The sequence below is a fragment of the Acipenser ruthenus genome, chromosome 19, assembly GCF_902713425.1.
Source record: "Acipenser ruthenus chromosome 19, fAciRut3.2 maternal haplotype, whole genome shotgun sequence".
NCBI classification, from domain to species: Eukaryota; Metazoa; Chordata; class Actinopteri; order Acipenseriformes; family Acipenseridae; genus Acipenser; species Acipenser ruthenus.
The window spans coordinates 22,657,628-22,682,068 of record NC_081207.1 but is presented as its reverse complement, the minus strand read 5'-3'; the positions used below and the strand labels follow the sequence as shown (position 1 = coordinate 22,682,068).

General features: G+C 35.1%; 1 long non-coding RNA gene across 1 annotated transcript; it reads right to left on the bottom strand.

Annotated features, from left to right (window-relative positions):
* Positions 1 to 576: 576 nt before the first annotated feature.
* On the bottom strand, positions 577 to 24,421 carry LOC117424277 (uncharacterized). Its single transcript, XR_004547888.3, has 3 exons — positions 24,122 to 24,421; positions 4,254 to 4,415; positions 577 to 896 (listed from the first exon to the last, which is right to left on the bottom strand). It is a non-coding gene; the product is annotated as an uncharacterized LOC117424277 (long non-coding RNA).
* Between the last annotated feature and the right edge of the window lie 20 nt (positions 24,422 to 24,441).

The window sequence follows — 24,441 nt, the reverse complement described above, 5'->3', positions numbered from 1 at the left end:
TTGTATGTAAAATTGTATGAAACAAATAATGTGAAATAATGTATAATGTGATATCTTGTAACAATTGCAAGTTGCCCTGGATAAGGGCATCTGCTAAGAAATAAATAATAATAAAGAATACATATAGGTTGTTTAAAGCAGGGATGTCAAACTCAGTTCCTGGAGAGCCGCAGTGTCTTCTGGCTTTCGTTCCACCCAAGTTCTCAATTACTTAATTGGTCTAATTATTTGATCAACTGGACACATTTAACACTTCTCTTCAGGCCTCAAAATATTTCATAGGTAGTGTACCTTGAATCAAGTGCATTTTTAAAATCATCAACTGTAAGACCTTGAAAAATATTAAATATGTCAAATTCAACAAATAATTAGATCAATTATGTTAATTGAGAGCTTAAGTTTGAATGAAAACCAGAAGACCCTGCGGCCCTCAAGGAGTTTGACACCCCTGGTTTAAAGGAACCTTCAAATCAAGTTTTTTATTAACAGTTTTTTTTTTGTTTTCCTTTAAGAAAAAAACGTAGTGTAAATTTGACCGTTTGTTTTTTATGTATCAAGTATTAAACAAAACAAACAAGCAAACAATCTGTTTTTATATATTTAAACAAACTAAAAAAAACAGTACAATTCTAACAGCTTCTGTGAAAAGCCCATGTACATTGAAATATATTGTTCTTGTGAAGAATGCCATCGTGCATTCCAAAACCAAGGGACGTCCTTCTTCTTTGCTTCCTTATGTAATGTTTTAAAAAAAAAATCTAAAATCCAATCACTGTTCCATGAAAATGTATTTAAATTGCATTCTGAGTGATGTCTTGAAACGCTGTGACATACAATCATCACAGTAGGAAGCTGATGTAAATCCTGCCAGTGTGCATTTAAGCAATGTGGTAAACCTGTGTAGGGAAAAGAATACAAGAATAAACTGAAATATTTATACATTTAGGTATACAGCATTAAATTCATTCAATTAAAGGCAAACGTCGTATTTTATTATTATTATTATTTATTTATTTAGCAGACGCCTTTATCCAAGGCGACTTACAGAGACTCGGGTGTGTGAACTATGCATTAGCTGCAGAGTCACTTACAATTACGTCTCACCCGAAAGACGGAGCACAAGGAGGTTAAGTGACTTGCTCAGGGTCACACAATGAGTCAGTGGCTGAGCCGGGATTTGAACCAGGGACCTTCGGGTTACAAGCCCTTTTCTTTAACCACTGGACCACACAGCCTCCTGCACTATCAATAATATCACTGGTCCTTTTCTTGGGCTCAGGACCTCTTGCTGCTTCTTTAGCACTTCCAGTAACTTTATAGAACTTCAAGATAACTAATTAAATAGTTTCAGTTTCTTATATGGAAAAATAATATCTGCAGCCGTTGCCGTAGATAGACACTTTGTCATAGTATCTGCACTGTGCCTTACGAAAGATACTTCTGTTAAACAAGTTCATAACTAACTGATTTGTATAGAATTACAGCACAATCAGATCAATGGTTCTAATGCAACTTCAAAAAATAAGAATGAATGACAGGTAAACAGGTTACATTTTTGAGGTATTCATTTACCATTATTCATAGAATAATTTCAGGCATAATTATTCAGATTGACATTACATATGGATGATAGATTATTCCAATTTTACCCAAACATACAAAAGATCTGATAACAATCTCTTGTCATTGTGTGACTCTTGCTGTAGCTTCAAGTTTACTCACAGCAAATAGGGAAAAACTGGAGCAGGATGTCTGTATTATGCACTACCCTCCACTAATATAACCTGCTTCCTTTTTGGGAGTTATAGCTATAGGTCAGTAGAATTAGTCTCCAAAAGTTCGGTTCACGTCTGACTTTTTAAATCTGATCATGTCACACCTCAACCCAACTTTTAAAATAAAAAAAAATATATTAACTTTGATATCTGGCCATGACCCATTGGAAGGAACAGTGCTAAAAAAAAGTTAAGTTAAGCAATACTTCAAATCTCTGATTGAATTGAAACGTGTTAAAAGTCACCATATTATAATCTGGTACTAAACTTGAGATAGTAGGTAGCATTCTGTATCAATGTCACTCTGAGAAGTAGGTTGCCAAAGCCTTGTTTTTCTATTTAAAGTACATTTTTTATATACTGGTGGCATAATCACATTTGTTTAAACAAATTAGTCATTTCGTAGAATGAACTGTAGTTTTTTTTTAATTACATATTTATAACATTTTGTATTTTAACCACAGTAATTACTGTATTTAATACACTTTTAAAAAAATATATATGTAAAAGTAAAAAAAAAGCATTACATTCAGCTCCAACTGTTGATCTCTTTAATTTGATGCTACTATATTAACTTCATCTGTTTTTCTTTTCATAGTGAGTAAGACACTGAAAAATGTTAACCAAAATATGGTTCTCTCTAACCAAACTGTTACTGTGATAATTAGATGCACAATTGGACCCTATTTCTGAATGTGTGGCTGGGTAAAAGAAATTTAAAAAATTTGGAGATGCAAAAAACTACAGGATTTGATGGGAACAAAATCTTTGCAGGAATCACATTGAAAATAAACAATGTTCAAAAGTTTTTAATTATACCTAAAACTACATGCTTTAACTGGAATTAAGGGGTTTTGGTAACAGAATGTGGTGAGGACTGATTACTTGATAATATGTTGCAAAACATAGCCTAGCTAGCAAACCCCTGGTCTGCCAACCTTCCAACGGAGGGTAAAATGGACAGGATAACAAAGCTCTGCTGACTTTTTCACTGTGCAGTAGTTCTGATGTAGAAGAACTACTGCACAGTCAGATGTAGAAGGGCTGTGTATTACAAGTTTGGTGTGGTATTATTATTTGTTTATTTAGCAGATCCAAGGCAACTTACAGAGACTACTGTGTGTGAACTATGCATCAGCTGCAGAGTCACTTACAACTACATGTCACCCGAAAGACAGAGCACAAGGAGGTTAAGTGACTTTCTCTGGGTCACACAACAAGTCAGTGGCTGAGCCGGGATTTGAACCATGGATCTCCTGATTACAAGCCCTTTTCTTTAACCACTGGCCCACACAGCCTATTATTGTAATAAAATAATTTGAGACTGCATTATTAAATGTAATATTAAGACAATTCCAATTTGGGTTGAGGCGTTATTATTTATTATTATTTATTTCTTAGCAGACGTCCTTATCCAGGGCGACTTACAATTGTTAGCAGATATCACATTATTTTTACATACAATACCCATTTTTACAGTTGGGTTTTTACTGGAGCAATGTAGGTAAAGTACCTTGCTCAAGGGTACAGCAGCAGTGTCCCCACCGGGGATTGAACCCACAACCCTCCGGTCATGAGTCCAGAGCCCTAACCACTACTCCACACTGCTGCCCTGATTACAAGAAATAGAATAAATCAGGAAGGTGCAATCCACCAATATACTTTTTTGAATATCCAAAAAACAAATAACCAGTGCAATCACATATGGAGAGTCATCATAATCGTACATATTTATCAAATGTGTATAAAATCAGCATTTCATCAGATTATATCCAAACGCAATCCAAAACATCTGTAGGAAGTTAGGAGTCTATGATGAATGTAATTCCTAAACTAGCTGTGGAGGGTTAGTAAATTTAATCTTGTACCCCATTCACGTACTATACCAACACAAAGAGATTGGAAATGGAATTTAACATTGAGCCTTACTGTTAGTAAAATAATGACAGTGGAACTTTATTCACAAGTTCCACTGAGCTTTGTCACTATTGTGTCACAGAAGATTTGAAATGTGCATTTTGTTTCTGATTAACCTGTATCCTGTAACTATGAAAATTAATGTTGGGATTTTCATTCTAAATCAAATACAGTAGGTTTTATGTTGCTGGGATCCAGAATGCATTTTAGTGGAGGCACCACACATTGAAACTCAAGCACATAAACCTGTATATGCTCTTGTGACCCTGTACATTGTTTTCATTGGTTATTACTGTTATCTAAAATGTAACACTTGATTTCTTTGGATCTCAGCTGTCAATAGTTAAAAGGAATTCAATGAACAGAAATATTTCGGGTGTCAATATGATATTATTGAATTCCTTAAAAAGAAGCATTTCATTAATTTACCACTTGTTCTTTGTGGGATAGGGGATATTACTTCCAACTTTTGGTGACAGACAGGTTACAGTGTTTTTAATCATCCAGTCTGCAAGTTCTCTGACAACTGGTTTATATTCGTACTCTAACCTTTTTTCTTACCTTTTGGTTGTTTAATACTCTACTGTATTCTCACACTGCTGCTGTGTTTGTTTTGCTTCTTCGTTGCTGTTGCCATGGATTTTTAAAAAAAAATTTGTAGAGCACTATCAGGGGGCATCATGCTATTCAGTTTGCATCCACTAGTGCAGAGGGAAGGACCTCCTGTGAAGAGGAACGGGGTAAAAGAAGAAAAAGAGTCAGTACAGGGACATTGTTAACTGTAATCCCAAAGGAAGAAGTCATGTACCCAGCTTCAGCTTGACATGGGATGGACGAGGTCTTCAGGGAAGCTAGGGGAGTGAAATACAGTGTCTCAGTTTGCCATGTTTATTTGTGCAATGGCAGCAGTGTTTCACCACAGACTCTGTCAGGGAAGCAGGGTACTTTGAGGTAAAGCTAAGTCAAGCATCCAAATATAATTTAGCCTTTTTTTTTTTTTTTTTTACTTCCATAGGAATACTTTTTAATTACTTCTATCCTTTCAGCATCTTTTAAAAAGTACCAGAACTAAAGTAAATGGTAAATGTGTGACATTATTTAATGCTAGAATTGCATAAAATGCAAAATAGAATAAACATCAGTTATCAAATTTGTTGTTATTTTGTTATTTGGTACCTTATAAAAGACGCTATAAGTAATATGCATTTTATTAATATAACTAGGCCTATACATTGTGTCTATTAACCCAGTATTGTTATATTATAGTGAATATTTATATAAGTCAGTATTTAATGTCTGATTTGTTCAGGGTATAATATACGATGGAAGCAGTGAGCCATTTCCCAACCTAGGATATGCTGAAAACTTTGACAGCATATTATGACCTAATTTAATTGAATGCATCTCTCGGTTTACTTAATACAAGACATAACTACATAACAATTTCTTGGTCATTGTTAAGGTATATTCCTAAAAGTATTTCTAAACATTCTGACCACTGAAAAGCCATGTTTTTTTTTGTTTGTTTGTTTTGTTTTTTTGAGAATTGCACCCATAGCATGAAGCCCCATTACAGAGTAATGTTAAGGGTTCCTGCTTGGAAGCAGAGATGATATCAGATGCAATATGCATAGAGTTAGCAACCAGTAACAATAAAAAAAAAGCTGTATATTATTGTGGCTGCTGTTAAAAGGGGGAAATGAAGATCAAACTGCATACTTCTCAGACAGTAGAGTAATTACAAACTCAGCTCCAGACTATGCTTTGTGGTAAAGCATAGTCTGGAGCTGAGCCACTCACTGAACTTACAGTTTTACTGGAAGGTAGACAGAAAACCCTTTTCAGTGGAGGACAAGCATGAGCATCTGAGAAAGGAATGAAGGGACATGTTCTGGAGAGTTTCCATTTCCTGTTCATAAATGACACAAGAGAATCCTGTATGTTGTCTTGTTACGCAGAAATGTCAGAAAACAGTTGAACGTCTTTCTGAGACAGAGTTAAAGGTACCTTGGGTAAAGCACTAGAAAGATAAATCATGTGCAAATAAGGTTTTGATTCAAAAGGGTTCATACCACCATTAGGTCCTATACATTGGACAGCCAAATTGATGTCGCAGACTACAAAGTGATGGCTGTTAGTATATCTGATGAGCTTTAGGTGGTGAACCTCTGTCCACCGCACACAAAGGACAGAAGAGCAGTTGTGTCACAATAACATTTAGTTTCTACCCCATTTGGCCCAGGGGATATTGCATGGCCATGTGAACTCAATTAAGACAATCCCATCCCCTTGGAGAAAGTTAGACCTAGTGGTAACTTCAAGGCTGGAGATGGGAGATATTTCTAAATTCTAAATTACTGGTACTGGTTAATTGGTGCAATGTGTTGAAGGCTATTCAACCTTCCAAACTTAAGTTTAAAAACGAAATTATTATAAAAACTACTGCTTGACGTCTTATAATGCTAGAGTGAGAATGCTAGGCTGTCCATTCATGGGCAAGACTGAGAACATAATTTGTCAAAATAGGGCCGGAAGTGACTTTATATGGGCAAATCCTACTTATTTGCACAGAAAAAGATTGCGTTGGGGGGCTATATGGAAATTCTGTCTTTAAACATTTCAAAATGAGAACATAAACAATAGCTACTAGAATATCATTATTTACACTACATGATGTTTCTTTGTTGTTGTTTTTCATGCAGTTTCATTTTCAATTGAGTTATCAAGGTTAGTCAAAGTACCTAAAGTAGCAGAAAAAAAAGTAAAATCTGTCTACGAAAAAGAATGAAGTGGCTCAGTTAGTGTCGTCACTTTTAAATGTCTGTGACTTGTCATGTGGTGTCTCACTTACCTAGGGTGAGTTGAAATAGCCTGGGAAGTGCAAGTGGAACAGACTACCTACAAACCTGAAAGTAAGCATGCAAACTGAAAGCTTTATTGAACCTAATATGGTAGCAGATATCTTTTTTTTATGAAAATACAGGTGCTTCTTTCAAAACTGCACATATGACCTCTGCAGATAATGGAAATGCGCAACAGATAAGTTTTTGGAATTGTTTCATTATCTACAACACCTTTAACAAATTGTAAATAAATCCTACTAAATGTCAATGGAGTCCATTTGCCTATGCAGGGATTGAAAAAAGACATATGCTGCAGTTCAAGCTGCTAGTGTTATTTATTATTATTTATTTCTTAGCAGACACCCTTATCCAGGGCGACTTACAATTGTTACAAGATATCACATTATACATTATTTCACATTATTTTTACATACAATTACCAATTTATACAGTTGGGTTTTTACTGGAGCAATCTAGGTAAAGTACCTTGCTCACGGATACAACAGCAGTGTCCCCCACTGGGGATTGAACCCACAACCCTCCGGTCAAGAGTCCAGAGCCCTAACCACTACTCCACACTGCTGCACTGCTGTTAGTGTTCCACATTAACTTTTGTAAGAATTACTTAGCCACAGTATATAGGTAACAAGCTCTGGTATATATAAGCTCACCTGGAATACTGTAATGTCGCTAAGAAATATGTATTGGAAGTCATATTTCCAACCCTGCAATGACTCTGCAGAGACTTACATATCATGCACGTGCTTATGCTAATTGGATACAGACAGTATAGAAAAAAGGGTATATGAGTACTGTATATACCTAAATATAAAAAAATAAGATATACCATTACTGTATTGCTGAAAGATAAGTATTCTGCTCAGCTAGCTTTTAAGACACAGCTTCTCCTTTTTCAATGCTGTCATTTACAGTTACAGTTACTGTACTCAGACAGAACTCGACAGAAGACACACATAGAAACATCTTATGTTTAAGATTTTAATGTATTTTTAGCACTTCAGTACCATGAAATGTTTCGTTCAGGACCAGACGAACCTATAAACAATAGATGAATATCACAGCATGTATTATACTAAGCCAATCACATGGCTCCATTATTATTTCAAGATAGCTATTTACTTTTAAAAGAGTCACTATTAAATCTGATCAAATAAGATACAGTGGGATGAGGCTCACTATAAGGTTTTCCAGTAGTGTAGAGGTATCATTAAAATAGACCCAATTAAGATTCATCAGGCAAGACAACACACTATGCCTTTATGTAATTGGTGCTTTCTTCTGTACCTGCTTCTTGAATTCCACATCATCAGAATTATCATCATCATCTTTAAAAGACACTAGAGATGTCAGGGTTAAAATATACTGTCATATAGAACACTGGGTCCACACAAAAGATCACAGTGTAATTAATGATTTAATTCATGCAAAGCGTGCATCAATAAAGAATGTTGTCCATAAACAAACTGGGAATTGTGATTTTGAGAATGATATGTGGTCAATGTTCTTTGCTTACCTTCCTTCCTTCATCCACTCCACCAGTTCCTTTTCACAGGCCAGTGACTCCCCATTCAGACATTGTATATGTAGCAGTAGCAATGCCAGGCCCTGGGTATCACAGCACACAAATGGGCTGTGAGGCATATCAATACAACGGAGTGCCAGAGCATCTTATGTTTAAAATGGCAGACCATGAATTGAGAAATATTTTTCAGCCATTTGTTTCCTAATCTGCATGACAGGTTTAGTATGATAAATGGCATTTTAATATGATTTGGGGAAGCCTGAAAATTAGATGGGCAGTACTGTATAGAACCCTTCATAATCTGAATTCACTGTAGTATCCTATTTAAAACTGTGGGTTGATTCTAATGGAGTATTATAAATTTGATTTATCCTGCCTCATGTAGTGGTGAATTGATTTACGAGTAGTGAAAACCTTGTTTATGTTAGCTTGCCAAGTTGCTTTTCTAGGGAAAGGCACTCATTAAAAAAAAAAGTACTGCTCAGCAGTTTAAGTTCTTTTAAACCATGTTTTAAAGGGAAATACACTGCTTCCCTTATAGATGTGGAAAGGACAAATGCAATCCTGTATTAATCTAGCAACTGTCATGTGGTGCTATCCAAATTTTCCACTTGCATTGTTAAATATCGGCCAACGGAAAGTGGAATAAGCAGGTGGAAATAAAAAGCCTTTTGACAATTTCAAGAAAGATTCCCTTCAAGCTCCCTTTCAATGTTTGTATAAGTTGTCATGAGAAGATTCTGGCTCCATAATGAAGATGAATTCCAAGCCAGTAAAAGACATGCACCCAATAACCTGGCTGTGTTGTGGATGTGTGTCTGTTTTGTTCCTGTACCTCACACTGATACACCAATCCGATCAGATTGTCGAGCCTGCTGTTTTCAGCCTAGCCTTCAGGGTCCATCAGTTGTAATTAAAGCAACTGGTCTGTTATTTCAACCAGCTTGAAATCAGCCTACAAGGAAACCTTCTATAATTTGTGCTGGTTTCTGGTAGGTGGTAGTTTGTCTGGGGTTCTCAGTGACTTAAAATAAGTAACTTTTCACAAGGGGCCAATGAGAGTTGTTGGAAGACACATTGAACAGTAAAATTATGTTATTTGGATATGGCATCCATGAGACTTCTATTTATCTTGAAATGAAACCTCTGTATCTAAAAACATATAATTATATAGCAGTCTTACCAGGCCGAGTAAAAAAAAAAAAAAAGCACAGCGCCTGCGTTGGCTTGCAGAATATGTAAATCTATATGCAAATATGTTTATTTTTCTGTGCAGATTAAGCTCTGTTTCAAAGCCATCTACAAACTAGCCTGCACCAGTTGTGGTTTTATATGTTCACGTCGAATTCATGCTTATGATACTTCACTCCCAATCCATAATTAATGTACATGAATGGACCTTTTTCTAGTTACAGAGGGAAACAAACCGAAATCACAATGGTTTCTTTCAGCCAACACTCCCTAGCAATATGTTGAGCTGAAAAGCATGCATGCAGTGCATGAGAAGGAAAATGGCAATTTTATAGTGGTTTCTGTGGTATTTTGCAGGAGGAACTATACCCATACCCAACCTTTTGAATCCATATCTTTCAATTATCATTAGCAACATCTGAATAAGGAATGCTCAAAGTCTGAGCCTGTATCATGTAAGTGGTATCCATGACAACCACCTGCTTCTCTGGTAAACTGTTTTTCTATTTACAGTGAGGGTAGCTGGGAACAAGTTTGGTTGAAATCTGAGCCTTGAGTAAACCTGGCTTGTTAAAAACCTTGTGCCAAAACAAAGCTTTCAAAGAGCGTTGTGAAGCCAATGTACCTGCAATGTGACTGGTACAGTACTTCCATAACCCTTGACTGAAGAATCAGATACAGTACTTTATTAGTTTTATGAGATTTAACTATCTACATTGATATTTTTTTTCTCTTTTTAAAGTAAAAGCAGGACTTCAGTCGGTTTGGAGAACAAAGTACTGCTGTATGAAACTTTAAAGATTCATTGCAAAATAATTATTCTGATTGTTGATTTACAAACGTTATCCTTTAGTTTCCCTTATAAATATTAGAACACCATTCCTTTTTCTTGTTATTTAAAAATATTTCCATACTTTTCTGTACTTAACTACAGTATATTTATAAAACATGGGTGGTGAAAAATGTACCCGATAAAAAAACTGGGGTACTAAACAACAAATATAAATGGGATGCACCCATACTCTAGGGTCACAATGATAGCTATCATAAGATCTGTCACAAAACCATTTGGTTAATTTCCCCATTACAGGGCATGTTGTATAATCAAGATATTAGATGGTTTGAGATGATACAATGAATGAAGAAAATAGCTTTGAGAATCTAGCCCAATGTGGAAAATGCTTTGTTAGTTTTTACTGTGAATGAAGCCTATAGCCAAGCCAGACATCATCAAAGAGGGGTTGCTATATTTTCTCTGCAAGGTATTTTTTTCTCTGAATATTTCTTTTTCTTTCAAGTGGTTTTGACAAGTGAGCAGCAAAGAAGTGAGTCCATGCAAGCAGGAGAACTTGAACCGCTTCAGCCTCTGCTATATTTGTGGTCATGAACATGAATAACTTCAAATATTTACCTTTTTTTTACTAAATGAAATCATATTATTATTTAAAAAAAATAATGAATTCTGCGAAAGAATATTATTCAAACAAGTTTTCTGTCATATAATGAGTTTCTGATATACCGGTACTGGATTAATCCAATTCACTCTATTTGTTAATCTACATTCAAGACTGGATTCATAGATGCTGATTAGCCCTAATTGTGGACGACTTTAGCTGAAGTAATCGGAGATAGTACAGGATTAGTGCTAATCAGGGTCTTTTAAACCAGCCATAACATTCTAGAAAGGAACAACTGCCAGTTCTATCAGTCATGGGGTTTCCATGCAAGTTTTTTTTTTTAACTCGAGACATTTACACAAGAAAAATGTCTTGTGTAAAATTCTTTTTGGGTTTCCATTCGCTCAGTTTATTTTACTCGAGTAATCATGCAAATGAATGGGAATGGTGGGTGTTGATATGTAAATTAGCTATGTGTAAAGTGCTGTTTTTGAAGACTACTAGGGACATTTAGTGAAAATGTGGTTTCCATGCGCAGAGAACTGGTACTCGAATGAATCTAAGCTGCTGTAATATAGCAAAATTCCCTGTGCCTGCTTGGTTAATAATGTGTTTTACTGCTCTTGACCAAATTGTTTTTCAAATGTCAGGTGGGTTGGCTTGTCGTTAGTATTGAATCCGGTTCCAAGTAATTTATCTGACGACTCATAAATTAAAAATTAACTCGGAGGTATAAAATGAATCTGAAAATGAATCTGAATACAGTGCTGTGAAAAGGTATTTGCCCCCTGTCTGATTTTCTGTATTTTTGCATATTTTTGACATTGAATGTTATCAGATCTTCAATCAAAACTTAATATTAGATAAAAGGGACCCTGAGTGAACAAATAACACAAAAATGTGATACATATTTCATTTATTTATTAAAAAAAGTTATGTAACACCCAATGCCCCCATGTGAAAAAGTAATCGCCCCCTTAGACTCAATAACTGGTTACGCCACCTTTAGCAGCAATAACTGCAACCAAACACTTCCTGTAGTTATTGATTAGTCTCTCACAGCGCCGTGAAGGAATTTTGGCCCACTCCTCCATGCAGAACTGCTTCAACTCAGTGACATTTGTGGGTTTTCAAGCATAAACTGCTCGTTTCAGGTCCTGCCACAACATCTCAATGGGGTTTAGGTCTGGACTTTGACTAGGCCATTCCAAAACTTTAAATTTCTTGTTCTTCAACCATTCTGATGTAGACTTGCTTGTGTGTTTTGGATCATTGTTTTGCTGCATGACCCAGCTGCGCTTCAGCTTCAGCTCACGTACGGATGGCCTGACATTCTCCTGTAGAATTCTCTGATACAGAGCAGAATTCATGGTTCCTTCAATGATGGCAAGGCGTCCAGGTCCTGATGCAGCAAAGCATCCCCAAACCATGCTTGACCGTTAGTGTGAGGTTCTTACTGTTTCTTTCAGGCAATACAGCATATAGGGGATCAGGTGATGCTGCATATACTATCCTGGCTTAGAAACCCTACCTGTCCGTCTGACAGCTGCATTCAACATCGCGCTTGGGCAAATACGGGTAGTGGGCACTTGAAAGGGAGGTGGCAGATACTGATGAAACAGACTAAAGTGCATTAATTAATTCCCCAAATTGCCACTGCCTGCTGCTTGCACAAACTCTTGTCAACAACAAAATTAGGTGTTCAGGAATCAGTGGCTACCTGTGAGACAGACGGGGAAGGTTACAGCCTCACAAGAAAAAAAGTTGCACTGCCTTTCACAACAAGCCCAAAACAAGCGCAACCCATGTTAGAGTGGGTGTTTATACAAATTACAACCCGCGACTCTAAAAAATTATTATAAGCGGACTTGGCAACTGTGAAGGTTACCTCAGCCGCCAGTTTCAACTAGACAGCAGCGATTTGAGTCTCATGCTCTCAGAGATGCTATCCTTTCTTTAATTTGTGTTGGATTTACTGCTGTGTTAAATATGAATGATGCGAACAAATAAAACACAATCAATATGTTCATTTGCAATTTTATTTGGTCAGTTCTGAGAGGGCATCAACAACTTGGATGTTGTTGCGCTGTTTTCGGCGATCGAGCTGGCTTGTGACATCCAGTTCACAAACTATATTTATTAACGTGGAGGACAGACGCACGTTGTCTTTGGACATAGCTGGGATCAAAAAAAGGATGGGAATTAATTCAGTTAAGCAGCTCGCTTGCTCTTCATGTCTAACTTTAGCATAGTTCTTACAGCAAGGGTATTCTCAAACAGCTGCTTTAATACTATAACAAATGCATAACGCAGTTCGTGGTAAGTGGTTTTATACAGAACTGTAAACCCACAAGATATATACAACATGACAGACCAGACACAGCAAAAAACAATAATAAAAAGGCTGCCCACATTAGCATTAAGGTGAACTACTCCACTGCTGACCATAAAATCACCCATCAGCCACTACTTTCTGCCATCTTGGAGTCCACAGTAACAACTGACCTGATCCCTTGCAATATTTATAGTTAAGGATAAACACCCTCATTAACATTTACACGTGAATTGTGGGTTTCCATGCGAAACTGGGCGTGGTTTTCCTGTGTGTTTCATCATTTACATTATATATATATATATATATATATATATATATATATATATATATATATATATATATATATACATACATACACATTATCCTTTTATCTCCAGTTTCCCTTGTGTTGTGAGGATGGTATTCTGCGTAGAGATATGGGGACAGGTTTTGCATCTGTTGGTATTGCAGGGTTTAGTTCCATTCTGTGCATTGCTTAGGTCAGTTGGTAGTTTGCTCCGGATGATAAGCTGGGACAGGTTAGGTGGTTGTCTGTAGGATAGGAGAGGTGTTTCCAAGAAAATATTGGACAGGGTGAAATCTTCAGCTAAAAATGGGTGTAATTCTTGGATGATTTTGCGGAGAGGTTGTAGGGATGGATTGTACATAACAACTAAGCATGCTCTGAAACTATTGACAGAAACAAGCATCTTTGCAGACTTTGTGATACTTTCATCCAACAAGGATATTCTCCAAAACAGATTGACAGAGAAATGGAACGTGCCACCAGGATACTAAGAGAAAAATTATTGGAATACAAAGTAAAACCTGTGTTTAATAAAGTACCCTTAGTTGTTACGTACAATCAACGTTTACTCAGTCTGTAACCCGATGAAGACACTGAAGTGACAAAACGCATTGCTTGTTTTATGCTAAAAAAAAAAAAAAAATGGCTATAATAAAGATTAATTTTAATGGGATACCGAGTGTTTCACCTTTGTTGAACTGTTTGTAATTTAAAGGATCTACAGGAGTGTGCTGCCATACCGGTTTCTGTTATTGGGGACAAGTGGATACTACAACCAGCTGTATTGGAAACAACCGCTGTAATTGTATATATATATATATATATATATATATATATATATATATATATATATATATATATATATAATTTACTTTTTATTTAATTTATTTTTAATTTTTAATTTTTTTATTGTATTTTTTTCACTATTATTTCTTTCCCAGTATTAGTATTTACAGTTAATTTTTATATTTTATTTTTATAATGTATTTATTTATTTTTGTCTTTGTTATTGTCATTATTTATTATGCAGCCACTCTCCTGTTTTTTTTTTTCAACACAGCTTTTTTTCCTTGCATTAGAATTGTTCTGATGCCACCTTTGAATGTAAACATCAATCTCTCTTTCCTACTTTCACCTGAAGAAGAGACCTTTGAGGTCTTGAAATCTTGTGATTAATTATTGTTTAGTTAGTCCAATAAAAAGCATCACATCTCCTTCTCTTTGAGATAATGGTTAAAAGAGTAGAGGTTATTATAGTGAATACTATATTCAGAGAATATACAGTATATATAATATTTAAAGTGATATATATATATATTACAGAATAATTTGTACATGTTCATTGAGTCTGTTTACATTTGGAGAAAGTCACTGTCACTGTCTTTTTGTCAGTTTGTTTAAAAGAGAGGGATGTGGAAGGTGCACCTGTTTGAAGACTGTTAGATCCTCCAGGCGCTGACATGAGTATTAGCGAGATTAATTTGAGCAGTCCGCGATCATGTAGACCAAAACTGTTAGTTGACATTTATGTGACAACTTTCATCCACGTCTGTGTATATGCAGTTGTTCAGACCGTCTTGGCTACCAATAGGAATGGAAACAGTATAGCTTACTTGTATTGTTAACTGTCAAACAAGAACCATTTTAACCATGCATGATGTAAACAGCTTTGAGGCTCGGATACATTCGAAAGTTTGTATAGTAATAGTTTTATTGTAACTTTTTTGGTTTTTTTTATTACAGTTAAAACTTTGTTTTGGGGTTTTCGCATTTGTCTACCAAATATGCAACTCTCCCTAATTGGGATCTAACAGCAAAAGAAGTTACAGACTTGTCTCCCATTCTCGCCTAAAAGCCGCATTTGAACTTTTTGAAAAAAAATAATAATATAACTTTACCAGTGGTTTCACAGACCCTGGTTAGCACTAATCTTGGACTACTTAATGTTAAATTAGGTAAAATAATATTGGAATGAGGCCGCTAAAGCTCGTAGTTTGTGATTTTTACATTTTTATAAATTCTTAGATCATATTTGCCTATGCCAGGCTAGACTGTATGTGTAGGATAAAATAGCAATGATATCGAGCTAATTTAACAAATTAATAGCATATTCAATATGTTGACTGCATAAAACTAGACTAAACTTAGGTCTACTACTAACCATTCAGAAACATTCATCGCCCTCACTTGTCATCTGCCATCTTATTGCATGTGTTTACATCAGTGAATATCCTGGTGTGACGTCACACACGCTCTCCCTTCTGTGAAACAAGATGATCTAATTGATTATTTTTTTATTTATAAAATGTTACTTTGAGCTTAATGTTGATTAAATGAAAGGGTGGGGCCCATAAGTACACATTTCAAATCAATCCAGCAGCGCTATAAGTGTAATCAGTGGTCTGTTTGTAATCCCATACTTTTTCATTAACATAAACACCGCTTGAACAAAAATATACATGACCACCTACTAAGTAAGTAAAAGTGATGAAGGGGTACCCCTGCTTTTATTGTTTACTGTTGTCAATTATATCACAACAATGTAATATGTCTGAACAAAAATATGGAATTGTTTTTAACCCACATATGGAATTTTGAAGGATTCAGGAGAGGAGAAAAAGATACCAGGTTTCTTATTCAATTTAATCAAAATGGATCAACTATATTTACAAACCTTTTCAGGCAGTGGGCATGGTTTCTAAAGCACAAATATAATAGGTATTGCAGATTGCAATTCAAATGAAAAAGAAAAGTCTCAGGCACCAGGTTTTATATGGCGATTCAGTTTGTTAAAGGTAAAATATACATATATAAGTAATATAGATAAACTGATTTATGTATGTTGTATGTTTCTACTGAATGGCTTTAAAAACCAAATGTGAAATGGTGAATAGTGTATGTTAAGATGTATGTTAAAGTTAGGCTGTTGTGTCTGGTAAAATATTAATAGTCTTCGGTTCATACAAACGAGACATTTAAAAACATATATTATAATAATAATTATAAGGGCAGCAGTGTGGAGTAGTGGTTAGGGCTCTGGACTCTTGATCGGAGGGTTGTGGGTTCAATCCCCAGTGGGGGACACTGCTGTTGTACCCTTGAGCAAGGTACTTTACCCAGATTGCTCCAGTAAAAACCCAACTATATAAATGGGTAATTGTATGTAAAATAATGTGAAATAATGTATAATGTGATATCTTGTAACAATTGTAAGTCGCCCTGGATAAGGGCGTCTGCTAAGAAAGAAATAATAATAATAATAACGTTCGGCCAAGGAAGATTGGCAGTTTCTTTGTAGAAAGTATTTCAACTTGAATACTTTCCAATGCCATGTTTAAGGACGGCAGTTTATTATTTTTTAAATAAAATTTAAACAAGTAGGCTATTTGCATTAGGACTTTAGTAATACGAGAGAGAGAGAGAGAGAGAGAGAGAGAGAGAGAGAGAGAGAGAGAGAGAGAATGCCGTTCATATATTGCTGCTCAGAGGCCCGTTTCCCAAAAAACAAATGTAACCTAACCAACATCTTGGCATCTACATAAGTTCAACGTTTGCAAACTGTACTGTTTCCCGAACACCATCATAATTCCAGTCGCTCTTCAACTACTATTGAGTACGAGTACTCTTGACATGTTAGTGGATGTTGTAATGCACTGTGGGAACGTAAACACTGAACTAAGCAAGGGCGCTTGTTGCTGTGATTGAATCGTCAACAACACCACAGACGACCTCGTAGTCGGCTAGTTGCAATAAACGTTCACTTAAGCGAAAGCCTGCCATTATAGACGTCATCATTGTATGCTACAGCACGATCACATGATAAGGGTGATGAATTTAGGTACTGTTAAGAGAGACTGGAAGCTGCCGCGTGTTCATCGTGACAAAATCTGGTGGTGACAATGATCGTGAACTCTTCTGTGTTATCGTGAGATGAGCCCCTGAGCAATCTGCAGCCTTGATACCTACAATTTATAATGCAAAGATTGCCTACCTAATAAAATATTTAAATAACATTTTGTTTGTAAAGGGATGTTTTATTGCTGGTCGAGATTTAAGGGCAATTTAATGTTCATATAGAGATAATGTTTTCTGTATTTAAACATATGTGGGGAATCTCTGTTGCTTAGATCTTGGATAAAGTGTCAGGAAACTTGGGAAGAATATAAATACAATATATAATTACTGCAAAAAAGAGAACAATTTTTCTAAAACTCAACAAGATTAGAGCCGGAAGCTGATTTCTATTTTCAATTTTAGAAGGCAAAAAAGTGACAACCAGTCTAAAACCCCATGCAGTGTTCTAAAATTAAGATGTTTTTCCTGAACCACTTTGGTTTGGCAAAGAATACCATTAAATTATAACCCTGGGTATAACTTGACAGACACAACTCCCCCTACTGCAATTATAAAGGATAACAATGAGTTAATTTCTTTACAACGACAACAGCTCCTCGTTTTAATAAAACATCTTATTTTGTGAATAATCTACTAGAATTAACCCCATTGTCAGGAATTTACGCATCCCTGTATGCCATACAGAAGTTTAAAAATATCCGTACATTGTATGAGATTCAACTTTCCTATCAATGGCTGCTGTTGTGGCGGTATGGCTACAGTGGTGTGCTTTTATAGACTACATGCACTTGTGCTTTTGTTAATTTGTAATCATTTTCTATTTTATAAAAGAAAATTGATAAAAGGTGATACAATTCAGCCAAAAAACAAAAGTCCTTAAATTAACCATTGTCATTAGTTTTGTAAAATGTATATTTAAATAAAAACAAACAAAAAAATTGCAATTTTTCATTTTTGGTGTAAATATCTTGATAAACTTGTAATACTATTTAAAAGGGAACATCCTAAAAAGATAAAGTTGTTTGGTCAACCTTCATGAACCTTGGAAAAAACGTGTGGCACTTACATGCATTGATCATTTTTTAACTGGACTAGATTTTTCTATGTCTTCTTTAAATCCATTCATATATTTCACAAATAGATGGCAGATTACACAACGTTATTATTAAAGAGAGGTAACAAAAAAACAGATGGGAATGCAGTGTGTTGATAGATCAAATAAGGAAAGTCGAGTAACACATTATATATATAAGTTTTTGCTCAAAGAGCCAACTTCCCAGCGTTTCAGTATGCTTAACATGCCTTTGTCAAGGTAAAGTGTGTTTGAAAACAGACATTGGAGGTATGTATAGGCTTTTGATGCCATGGCAACCATGCATTTATTTCTCTTTGAATGTAATGTCTTTGTGATGTCCTTCTACTGGACATTATCTAATTATATTTTTTCTAAAGACAGAATATTTGTTTTCTTTATTTGCGATTTCACTTTTATCTTTACCAATATATTTGCACATTTTACATGTGTTTTTACAGGTTTCAATGTCCCTTAATGTATCTATGACCCGTTTATGTTTACTGTGGACTAAAATGTCAGCCAAATTTGCATCCCTTCTGAAAGCTACGAAGTATACATAAATGCTTCCAAACTATTTTTGAAATATTGGGTAATAATTTAGAAAATATGTAATTATTAATGGTACTCTCTTAACCCTCTCTTCCCTTTTCTTGTAATCAAGTAATTCATCCCTATTGAGTGTATTGAATATATATATATATATATATATATATATATATATATATATATATATATATATATATATTATTTTTTCAAATTGATGTTTCTGGCTGTAAATCACTCCACACGGAATACAGAAATAAATTAGCACTAAAAAGTGCAGAAGTTTATTAAATATAGCATATTCTGTAGGACTTGAAAAGGTGTTTGAAGGTTATAATTAAACCAATGCTGAAAGAGATTTTGACAAAGTTTCAGATCTGTATGATCCTGTATCTATTTAAATTTGTATCTTTCAATCGATGTGGGGGGGGGGGGGGGGGGGGGGGTTGGTTAGGAACAGTGAACATTAGAAATAAGGTAGACATCTTTTATTTCGACCAACGAAAGGAAGATTTTCTTGGATCTTCTCCCGTTCAGAGATGTATCCAATAATTTTTGTAGGTTTTGTTATATTCTGTCTCCATAAAATGATATATTTAATTGGTTTCCTAACAGAGGGTGGTGTTAAAAATGAGTTGTTGTAAATCCGAGGACCTCGAGTGTTTATCCGAACCAAATTGTTTTGGGTTTCGGGCACGTTTTGCGTATTTGAGGTATGAAATACAACAATATTTTAAAAAAAACAGATCAACATAACGCACAAAAACATATACAATGTGTAGCCTATATCGATAAATATTGTAGTAATAAAATTTCAAATAAAAATATAGGCTTACATAACAAGATAAGTCTATATATAAAACGTTGCTACATTGTCAAAGCAAATGTTTAAACATTGAACACAAATTTTGTGCAACAGGTTTGAAACACGCCTTTATTGTAATTGTCTGAGAATATGCTTTAGATGGAACAAAGAAACAGGTGTTACCAAAATAAAAGTGTTAAGTATATAAATACAAAAAAATGATTTTAAAATGCGTTGCCTAAAGAACTGTGTTTAATTCTTGGACATCTGGTTTACAGTGTATGTACAATATCTTTAACCCTTAAAGATACCTCTGTAGAGCAGCTTATTTCACAAGACTTGCATTTTAATTATGTCACCGCGTCCTTCATGAGGGGAGGAGGGTTTAAAACACCAGCTAACAGAAATAATAGCCTTGGTCCAATTGGCTATCATAACATAATAAAACAGCATCTTTATTAAAGTTGTTTTTATTTTAAACGTCACTATACGGACAGAAGCGCCACAATTAAAATATAACCTTGATGTTGTTGAAGCTGACACCCTGGGATCCTTCAAGAAGCTGCTTGATGAGATTCTGGGATCAATAAGCTACTAACAACCAAACAAGCAAGATGGGCTGAATGGCCTCCTCTCGTTTGTAAACTTTCTTATGTTCTTATGTTCTTATACCATTCATGAGACGTAAAACCGAGGTCCTATTGTAAGTGACTCTGCAACAGCAGTTGTGATGCACAGTTCACCTCCTAGTCTCTGTCAGTCACTTTGGATAAAAGCGTCTGCTAAATGATTTAATAATAATAATAATAATAATAATAATAATAATAATAATAATAATAATAATAATAATAATAATAATAATATAGGCCTACGTAATTTCCAACAACAGCGCAAAAAGGTTTAATTTGTATTTAAATGTATTCACATGTTGCGTTTTTAAAGGCTTTTTTGTTTGTTTGTTTTTGTATATTTAAAAATAGACTAGCATATATGTTTAAGTTCATTATTGAAGAGAATATCCTTTATTACAAGATGTTTGTTCGTAGCATATGCGTTAAGATGGGGTGTTTGGATTTTAAAAAAAATCATGTTTATTGTGTATATTAAAATATGATCCCTAATGAAGATATTAGTAGCAGTAGTAGTACTATAGGGATCAGACATCCAAAAAAAAAACAATAGTGCAATTACAGAAAACATTTCAAAAGCTTTTATAAGAACATTCGCAATTGGTCTGAATTTAAAGATTACTAAAGAAAGAACCACAAAAGGCAACAATTGTTGGAATCCTGTGAAATTAATAACGTTAGCTGGAAGCCATGGCTGTTTTATGGCTAATATCTGTGATGTTAATGCCAAAGACTGAAAAAAGCTCTCAGCGAAGTGGCTGTAAATTCCAAGGGATGCAATGTTGTCAAATATTTCACCGAACAACGTCATGGAAAATGTGTGCTTTTGGATAAAGGGCCAAGTGGAAGAGGGCAACTTCGAGACTCTGGCAGAACAAAATAACTTAGCAATGACCAAAAAATGAACTTAAACTATATAGACTGGCTTGCGTAAGGGTGGGCTAGAAACTTCGTGTCTGAGATATGCTTGTGGCAGTAGCCAATTTCCTAAGGTGTCTAACTTATGCTGTTTATTGCCAAGTAATGGTCAATCACTGTATATAACAGTGATCTTATTGTCATGTGATATACTAACAACTTATTATCTTACGTGTTATCTTACAGGTGTACTGTTATTACATCACATCTGCTTCGTTAAAACATTTATCCTGATTGAATCTTTCATTTTCACCGTTTTTGGTGTATGGCTATATCTTCGTTTATTTGCGTATTTGGTAAGGACATCTAAAAGGCATATAGACTCAAAATAAAACGTGTCTTTAAATAAGCAGAAACTGTTTGATTTGGCATCACATCACATTTAACTACAGCACTCAGTGCAACAATATGAAGCAATAGTACAAATAAAATAATTTGACAAACGTTTCTAAAGACATTTTGGCTGTTCTGCATTACTCTTCGTTTTAAATGTCTCATAAATGTAACAAAACTGCTCTTCAAACACCAGACATTAAAACACAAAGCGCACAAAGCACTAAGTACTGGTAATGTGACAGAACTAGCAAGACACCATGGTGCATGTAGGAGCTTTTATATTAACATCTGAGATATTTATTTGATTTTTTCATGCAATATATATATATATATATTTTTTCATGCAATATATATATATATATATATATATATATATATATATATATATATATATATATATATATATTGCATGAACATGATCAGTTATACCCTTAATATATACATATCAATGGTTAAACTGCTTGAAAAGGAATGCGATATGATGCGGGCTATGGACATTTATTGCTGCACCACTCCGATAATGCCAAGGAACTGTCCAAAGTGGCCATAAAATACTGCTCTATCCCTGTCGACACTTTTTAGCTTGAACATTTACAAGTTAACAAAATGCCAGTCTTCTTTTTATACCAAGTAGTAGAATAAGTCCCGTCACTCCCCCTTCTGGCTTACATAAACGTTTAGGAGTCAGTTTGCAAAAGACAATAGACCGGTGTGTACGCAGAGGTACCGAGATAGCGGGAGGGGGAAGCGGTTGGGGTTGTCGGCGGAGGAGCGTATGTGGAAAGAAGGGTCTTCTCAGAGTGAAGTCATCAGCGTTAATTAAAAGCAGAGGAGAGGAGAGGGGCGCGCCACTGCCCCTGCCCTCGCGCTGGGTGGTCTGCGCTTTTGATAAATGCATGGGCCCCTATCCAACCGGGGCACCCACAGTACCGCATGGTTAAAACAATACTACCTACAGTATTTCTATACTTAGGTTACAAGCTTAGCTGCTAGAACCGAGTTCACTTAGGTAATTGCTTAATAAATTATATATATATATATATATATATATATATATATATATATATATATATATATATATATATATATATATATATATATACATATAATAAGCCATGGATGTTTGCTTGTTTGTTTGTCTGTGTGTATGTATGTGTTGTTTTCTTTTACCAATAGCATTCGCCCACACTAAGATATAGGTATAAAAGGAAAAGGAAATCGAGCAGTAATGTATATTCAAAGCTATCATAAACGAAATGTAATCGTCACACAAAGTCATATATTATGTCCCTTACAAATTTTTTAATTAAAAAACATATTTTTTAAATATGAATGATAAAAATGAAATTGATATGGAATACAAATCTTACCCATATTGGTAATGCAAGAATGCATTTCTTTGCATATGTAGAACACAATTGTAGATCAAAACTTACGACATACATTTGTTTGTTGCGCATTTATAAAGAATCAGTTGCTGTTACTGTTGTTGTGCAATTTGTTATGATTTATGTTCACTTCATCATGACAGCCCGTGTTCCTTTATTATAGCTTTTTCAAAGTTTTAAAATCGTATAGCAGACTGTTTAAGTGGACGCCCATGCTTGATGTTTGCCAGATGCTAATTTAACCTTTTGAAGGAATTGGGGGGGGGGGGGGGGGGGGGGGGTCGGACACTTAATTGAAAACACTAAATTAATGTTTTAAAATAACACAAAAGGGTCTGTGAGATGATTATTTAATCGATACAGCTTTACAATGAATACATGAATTGGCCTTATTAGTTAAAATAAAAAGTGACAAAATAAATCAATACAACGCAATACAATAAAATAAGAAATATGCACAATGGGCCAAAATAGCATTACAAATAATTATGCAAATTGTATTAGACATGCTATTACTGAGATGCATGTTATTAATGCTAATAATTGATTTAATAAAGTGGTTTAAAAAGGTATTTTAAAGACTTTTCTTTCTTTTTTTACACAAACTACATCGCGAGACTGAAACTTTTTTGTAATTGACTCTAGGAGCTGATAGAAACTTTTACCTGAGCCAACCGGGGCTCAGTCGTTCCAATGTTCAGGTCTAAGGTCAATGCGCAGCGGACGCTGGCTTGAAACTGTTTAGAGGGCCCTGTTTTTAAGACTATTGCTTGGGAACAACGTTTCCAATCTGGAATACAATTTTACTTTCAACAGCAACTGTGTTTGTGCATATTAAATGAAAGGACCATTAAGATAATGCAATGATTCAGCCTTCATTTTTTCATTCCTAAAGGCACATTTTTAGAAGCCCTATTAAGTCTAACGTAGGTTTTCAATGTGCGTAAGAATCCACATTCCCATTTCCAAAAAAAAAAGCTCCCACAAAACTACGTATATATACAGTTATTTATCTTTATACACTGTATTGTCGGTTAAGAAAAACATTTTATCGTATAAAGAAGAAGAAGAAGAAGAAGAAGAAGAAGAAGAAGAAGAAGAAGAAGAAGAAGAAGAAGAAGAAGAAGAAGGAGTTATTTAACAGGCGCCGTAAATGCGAGTCTCTAATGAATCCTCGCCTTCTCTCGTGACTAACTGGCGTGGCAAAACACATTTTGACACCTTGGTATTCATTTTGCGAATCCCGTCACCTTAAAGACGGTGCCAAAAGTTGAAAGTGACTTACCTTGATTTGTGAATGACATCTGATCGAGAAAGAGGATGCCAGGCGCCTAGATGTATCACCCTTCAGTTCAGTTCAGAACACGGGCTTGGTGTGTGGCATTCCCGAGGTTTTTTTGGGGGGGGGGTTTTTTTTCGTTCCTGGACGCAGAAGTCTGTGAAACTTTAAAATAAATAAATAAATAAATAAATAAATAAAATAAACACCTTCTGCAAGTATTTTCTAAAAAATAAAATCTAAATAAATTGCACAGTTTAAAAGCGAACTTTTTCAAACTATCGGAATGGGGCATTAGGAGATCTAGCGCGAGTTTTTGCTTGATT